Below are 7,841 nucleotides of genomic sequence, written 5' to 3' on the forward strand. Positions count from 1 at the left end.
CTGGAGCTCACTCTGTAGACCAGGCTGGCCTCGAACTCAGAAATCTGCCTGCCTCTGCCTCCCAAGTTGCTGGGGTTAAAGGCGTATGCCACCACGCCCGGCAGGGGCAACTCTTGAATGTTCTCCCTGCTAATAATTACCTGGTGTCCCCCTTTCTCCCATCTTCAGCTGAGAGCCCCCTTTCATATTGCCTTCTGTTGGCTTAACCTGCTTTCAAATTTATATTTGGTTCTCTGTGAGCCACAGGCTGAAAAGTCATGGGCTCATTATTTCCATTTGGGCTTATTGAGCCCTGCTGCATGGCAGCCACTGCACTAGTGAAGGGAGGAATGATGAGCTTGAACCAGTGCCAGCACAGAAGAGCGGCAAGGCTTTTCTCTGGTCAAAATACTAGGGTTTGTGACCAATTGAGCAGTGTGTGCAAAAGCTAGCAATGGCAGCTTTCTCCTCCCAGATGCCTGCAACCTGAGACGGCCCATGCCCACCACCTACAGCAAGCACAGCCTATCTGATCCCAGCTTCTCCCTAAGTGTGTCTGAGTGTCTGTCCTTTTTCCATTCCCTCATTACCCCAGTCAGGTTTCAGGACCAAGCCATGGAGGACACAGCGGTTGCCAGCACTTATTTAAGGTCCCGTGTTCAATCCCCAGGACCTGCCCATACTCTCCAAAAGAACTGTTCTGAGTCCTGGGAGGGGAGAAACGAAACAACTGCACAGTATGACAAAGGCTCGAAGCAAGCTGACAGCATTCTCAGAGCAAACACTGGGAACCAGTCCACAGCAAGGGCTTCTCGTTATAAGTACAAGGCTTCAGAAGAGTGTTGAGCAAGGCACTGTGCTTGTGATCCAGGAAAGGAGACGAGTGAAGGAGCATCAAACAAGAGACTAAGGGAACTTCGCTGCTAGGTTAATAGCATGCTGTATAACTGTGCTGTACACTAATTCCACTGGATTGCACACATACCATCTAACCCAGCATTTTCACAGCTATCCAGACCTACCCAGAGGCTAGACCTACCCAGGGGTTAGGTAGAGGGCTAGGTATGGCAGTACTTACCTTTAATCCCAAGACTCGGGAAGGAACCAGAGGCACAGATCTCTGTAAATTCAAGACCAACCTAGTCTACATAGCAGGTTCCAGACCAGCCAACTACAGCGACATAGTTAGATCCTGTCTCAAAAAGAACAGAGAGGAGAAAAAGAAAAAAAAAAGGAAAAACCGAATATCTGTCAAATAGATAATAAATTTTGAAGAAGTAATATCTAGAATGGAATGTAGACTAGAAATTCATAACAGTGGGCTATAGGTGTCATATATTGGCATGCAAAAAAATCTTCATAATAGTTTTGTTAAGTATAAAATGCAAAATGCACATGGACACACTGATATATATATACATCACTCTATGAAGAAAAAGAGGAATGCCTCTTATTTGTTATTTTAAACAGTACATCTGGCCTGATGTGACGGTTCAAGATGGAGGGACGGGTAGAAGTATGTTCAAAGCCAACCTAGTTTACATAGTGAATTCTAGGCCAGCCACAGCTATACAGTGAGACTATCTCAAAAAACTAAATTAATTAATTAATAAAAAGTAAAGAATATATTTAGAAAGATGTGTAAGTAGATATAGTTACTGGCTTTGGGGAGAAGAAAAAGGAAAAGCCCCCCAGGCACACACAGGCACACACACAACTTTTTTTTGGAGACAGGGTCTCTATGCAGCCATGGCTGGGCTGGAACTCTATAAAACAGGCTGGTCTTGAACTCAGAAATCTACTTGCCTCTCTGCCTCCCGAATATCCACCATCCCACCAGGCACAAAGGAAAATCTGTATTCTTTCACTTCATATATATATGTGTATGTATATGTATATTTAACCATACTTAGAAATCTTGGCCAGGCAGTAGTGGCACACGCCTTTAATCCCAGCACTTGGGAGGCAGAGGCAGACAGATTTCTGAGTTTGAGGCCAGCCTGCTCTACAGAGTGAGTTCCAAGACAGCCAGGGAGAGCTACACAGAGAAACCCAGTTTCTTAAAGAAAGAAAGAGAGAAAGAAAGAAAGAAAGAAAGAAAGAAAGAAAGAAAGAAAGAAAGAAAGAAATCCTGCCTTTGGAGCTGGAGAGATGGCTTAGCAGTTAAGAGCATTGGCTACTCCTCCAGAGGACCCAGGTTCAATTCCCAGCACCCACATGGCAGCTCACAACTGTCTGTAATTCTGGTTCCAGGGGATCTAACACCCTCACACAGACATGCAGGCAAGCAAAATACCAATGCTCATAAAATAAAATTAAGTAAATAATTTTTAAAAGAAGAGAACAACAACAAAAACCAAAACACCAAAAACCAAAACCAAACAAAATGTTAACAACAACAAATCTTGCTTCTAAAATTAAACTAGACTGAAAAAAAAAGAGAAAAAAACCCCTATGAATCCCCCTTTCCACACCTATTCAGCTTCTTCCACCAGCTGGTCTAAGCCCTTGTCTTTCTTCTCTGAGGCCAAACCAGCAGCCCCTTGGCTCCTATAATCATTTTTTCTTTAGCAGAGCAGCCAAATCGTTTTTAAGCAGAGATCATCAGATCATGGGTTCTCTCCAGGGCTCCATGGCTTTCTCCTTGCCTGAAGCCTCACCAGACCCAGGAGACCCCAAGGCCTGACCTCTGTGTGTCATTGCCTCAAGCTCAGGACATCCCTGTCTCCTTGGAGCCTTTACTGCTTTTCCAAGATGCCAAACTTGTTCCTGCCTTGGGGCCTTTGCACTCACTGGCTGTTCCTCAGTCTAGAACTATCTGGCCCAGGAGCATAGGGTTGTTTCTTTTTGGTCAGACAGGTTTTACCTCACCCCTTTAAAACGGGATTCTCTAGCCCCGCCCCAAAGGAGGCTTCTCCACCTCCCTACCCCTCCCTCCCAGCTAGGTCACTATTGCATTACCTAATTATTTTCCACCCAACCTTCACCCATACAGCAAACTGTGCTTTTGCATCATTTTCTTTTGCTTTAAGTTAGGACAGATCCTGGCTACCCCCAAACCTGTGACAGGGGAGTTCACATGTTCAAGGCCTGCCTGGGCTTGAGTTCAAGTCCATCCTTGGCAATTAACAGCCAATCTCCTCCTCCTCCCTCCTTCAGTTCTGAGGACTGAACCCAGGGCCTCACACCATAGGACAAACACTCTACTACTGAGGTATATTCTGAGGATATACCTCAGGGCAAAGAGTAGATACAACAAGGTGGGTTCAGACAGCAAGCTGAAGCTGGATCATCAAAGAAGGCCTTTAGGATTGCCGGATGCTTTCTCTTTCCAAAGCCAATGGCAGAGCTCTCATCCACACCCAGTGCCTGGGAGGTAAACCTAGGGCCTCAAAGGACTAACAGGCACGGTGGAGTCTGGGACACCCCTCAGCTCAGGAAACAAGGGATGCCAAACCGGTGGAAGGAATGCCTCGGTGGGGCCCCTAGGAGACAAGCAAGGGAGTTTAAGCTCCCAATCCAAGAATACCAATGGGAAGCCAGGGGCAGGGGTGACTGCAGATACCAGCTGGCCACCTGGGAAGTGGAGAGGGCTTGAGTTCAGGACTTCAAGACTAGATTGGATGCCATATCCAAATCCTATCTCCACAGGCGCAGAAACAGAAGAGGCATTCTGTGCAGAAAATCCTGGGGTGTCCTCAGGATTTTTTTTTTTTTTTATAGACAAGGTCTCACTGTCAGAGTTTCATTTTTGTTCAAGTAGCTTTGAGAGATAAAAGGAATTCTAGATGCTTGGGCCTGCATTCCTGAATGCAGGAGGTACCGGCAGGCCCAGGGTCAGCCCAGCCAGAAATTGAGCACCGTCCTTGAGATTAGTGCTGAGCCTGGGCTAAAGATCAGTTCTTTGGTTAGGTTGCCCCTATTTTAAAAAGGCCAGCATAATTGAACACAGTGTCATGCAAGTCTTTGATCCCAGCACTGTGGATCTTTGCAAGTTTGAAGCTAGCCAGATCTATGTAGAGAATTCTGGGATAACCAGAGTTACATAGTGAGACTCTGTTGTGAAACAAACAAACAAGCAAACACCTTTTTGGTTTTTGTTTTGTTTTTGGGAGACAGAGTTTCTCTGTGTAGCCCTGGCTGTTTTGGTACTCACTCTGTAGACCAGGCTGGCCTCAAACTCACAGAGATCCACCTGCCTCTGCCTCCTGAGTGCTGGGGATTAAAGATGTGCACTACAACCACGAGGCTAGAAAAGGTCATCTTTAGGAAAAAAAAATATTTTTCCTATCAGAAGCATCTGAATTGTTCTCCTTTGGTGCCAGAGAGGCCTTGTGCCTACTGAAGGGACTGCCAGTAACTAATACATACAGACACTTCCTTTGCAAGCTGCACCCAGGTCTCAAAGCTCCTTAGTAGGCCCTAGATTGTGGCATGGACCTCGGACTGTGGACCAGACTGTCTCCTCCCTTTCTCTGTTTGTTTTCAATGCTCTGACTTGAGGGCTAGCTGGTGAGGTAGGCAGAAGGGAGACTTGTGAGCACAGGCACTCGCGAGAACACACACACATCCCCACCACTACCACCTTCTGTGCCCCCCAGGCTGGTCAATGATTGACTGGCTCTTCACAGGCCACTGGTTTCAGACCCTGGCTTAGTGACCCTTAGGGGTCACCTCCAGCGTCCAGAGCCTCTTCTTGCGCCTTCGATGTCAATGATCTCTTCCACAGCCTCTCTTCTGCTGCCCAGGATCTCCTCAGGTGAATCTTGGCCACCTTGCTTCTCGCCCGGAGTATTAGTCAACCCCTCTTCCCTGTCTGTCTTCGAAGTTCCCTCACTGGGCTTGTTTCACGAACTCTCAGCCTCCAATGCTCCGTCCCTCCCACCCCCCTTCCTCCCCAGCCTCCCCCTTCAGTCTTTGTCCCCAAACATCCTCTTTCCTTGGCTTTCCTGGCAGGCCTTGCTAAAGCGACAGTTGAGCAGAGAATCCAAAAGGCATCGCCCCCCCTGACCCCCCTTCCTCTCCCCTTGTCAAACACCAGAGAAGGTTTTTTCCTTTTCCTTCCAGGCTCTGAATGCACTCTTTCTCTCAGGGAGGTTCAGCCCTCCGGAGCCTCCTCCCCAGGGCGTGAGTTCTGACCCCAGCTCCTCCTCCTCCTCCCTCTCCCTTGCCGGCTCAGCACCCAGGCCCCGCCCTCCACGCAGCCCACTAGGGCTGAGCATTGTCTACAGTGCTGGGCTTCTTCCAGGGGTCTGGGATGCCCAGTACGGTGGGCTTGCTTGCAGGAAGGAGGGAGAAAGGAGGAGGGTTGTTTTGCAGATGGAGGGACCCTGGTGGCTGATGGAGGAGCCACTTCTGCCCCCCTACAGCGGTCTAGGGAGAGGGATGACTCCTGGGTTCCTTGCTTGAAGATAATGTTGAAGCCAGAGCTTTCTTGGCTCAGTTCCAGGTTCAGCTCTATGACTTTAGAAAGTTGTCATAACCGCTTTAGGACAGCGGTTCTCAACCTGTGGGTCGCGACCCCTGCATCACTCCCCTGACGCTAAAACTATTCATAACAGCAGCAAAGTTACAGTTATGAAGTAGCAGTGAAAAGTACATGAGGGACTGTACTACAGGGTCCTAGCATTAGGAAGGATGAGAACCATTGGCTTAGAATTTCAACGTGTCTGGTCTGCAAAAGGAAGAATACAATATACAAAGTGAATGATACAATCTACGGGACCTCAGGGAATCCTGAGAGGAGAGATGTGCCTGCAGAGAGATAGAGTGAGGCTGAGACCATCCCTAGCAGCTCTCTCTCAGCTAATGGAGAGCAGGAGAGGGGCAGGGCTCGGGGAGAAAGGACATCTTTGATCTGACCTTTATGTCTTGGCGTGCCAGGATACAGCCAGCAATGGCTCTGAGAGCCAGGACGGTATATCATCTCGGGAGAGCTGAGAAGTTGCAGCTCTGAGGCACACAAAGATTGGGTCAGGGGCTGGAAGATGGCGGCAGGGTAAGAACCGGGTTTGCTGGGGCTCAGCTATTCCCGTTGCCTTAAGATGTCCCCGGTAGCAACGTCTGAATCTTTTTGACTCTTGATTTTCATAATCTCAAATAGGCATGTGTGTGTGTATGTGTGAGATTTTTGACCTCAGATCCCCAATCCTCCTGCCTCAACTTCCCAAGTCTTGGGATTCTAATGGCGAACCACCATCCTCAGCTGAAAATTGGGATAGCTAATCTGAAGGGCTTAGTTACAATACATGTCAGTATTTGTTGAACATTCCTGACGATGATCCAAGGAGTAAACCATTGAGTATCATCACCTAATATATATATTATGTATTATAGTATTACATATTATAGATACACATATAATACACACGTTATATCTACCTATCTATGATATAGATCTCCACATGTGATTCTTACTACATGTGATGCGCATACATCTTTTCTCTCTATTCAGTTTCCTTCCTGTCTTCTCTTCCCTGCCCCAGTGCATGCTAGACAAGTACATTACCACCAAGCCACAGGTTCAGCTTTCTTGTTCTACTTCTGGGTGTGGTGGTGTGATTTATAATGTTGTATTCTTTCTCTTAGCATACCTCAAATTGATCCCCACAAACATCCCATCCACCCCAGAATTGCTAAATCTGGGATAATTTATCGAGCAATTATCATGTGTCAAGCACTATACAGCTGAGTGCTTCTAGAGTGTTTTCCCCTGTTGCCCCTGGCAAGGTTTTACAGCTTTGTAAAACAAGACCCAGAGATGGTCAGTTACTTGCCTAAGGTCTCACAGCTAGTATGGGACAGAGTGAAGAGATGAACTCAGGTCTTCTAGATACCAGAGTCTCATGTTCTCTGGCCCGTAGTGTGGCAGCGTCTGCCTGAAACTGGGGTTCAGTTCAATGAAAGTAGAGTAAGAGAGGGACGCCCTTCATTTCTCACCCCCAAAGACGCCTCTGATTGCATCTTGACCAGCACAGGTGTGTTCCTGACTGGAACATTCCAAGTACCATCCCCAGATATAGCAGATAAAGAGGAAGGATGTAATGAAGTTCAATTTGAATTTCAGATGAACGGCAGTTCGTCCGTGTAAACAAGTCTCCTGCAACTCGTTCTTGGAATTTCCAACAAAAGGCTTACCTTTCTTCCCTTTCCTCCTCTGTCACCGGGCTCCAGGAGTGGCATCTAGGTACTTCAGGGGTAAACTGGCAGGTGAAAAAGACAGGGACAGAGGGGATGCTGAATGAAACTGAGAACTGGGGGATGTCAGAACGAAGTGGGCGTGGGGCTGGAGAGATGGCTAAGCAGTTGAGAGTGTGTGTACAGAGGATCCAAGTTCTGTTTCCAGCACCAAAGTGGGCGGCACCCTGTAACTCCAGCATCGGGGGATTCCCACTTCCTTTTCTGACCTCTGTGGACAACTGCACTTGTGTGACACACACCCTCCCATCCCACATATGAACACCCAGAATTTGAAATAAAAATAAGTCTTGTTTTTTTTTTTTTTTTTTTCGAGACAGGGTTTCTCTGTGTAGCTCTGGCTGTCCTGGAACTCACTCTGGAGGCCGGCTGGCCTCGAACTCAGAAATCCGCCTGCCTCTGCCTCCCAAGTCCTGGGATTAAAGGCGTGCGCCACCACCGCCCGGCGAAATAAGTCTTAAAAAGAGAAAAAAATTCAAAAAGAAACAGGGGAAGCTGTTCTTCCAAGGATGAACAGATGTGACTCTCTCCTCCTGGTTCTGTAGGTTCCTTCCTCTAAGATCAGTCTGGAGATACCCAAAAGGATAGAATTGATATCCCAGAGCGTCCTGGAAGTCACCAATTAGACCTAACACATCTTTCCAGGCTGTCGATTTTACCTGAGG

Source organism: Mastomys coucha, unplaced genomic scaffold (genome assembly GCF_008632895.1).
Source record: "Mastomys coucha isolate ucsf_1 unplaced genomic scaffold, UCSF_Mcou_1 pScaffold5, whole genome shotgun sequence".
Taxonomy (NCBI): Eukaryota; Metazoa; Chordata; class Mammalia; order Rodentia; family Muridae; genus Mastomys; species Mastomys coucha.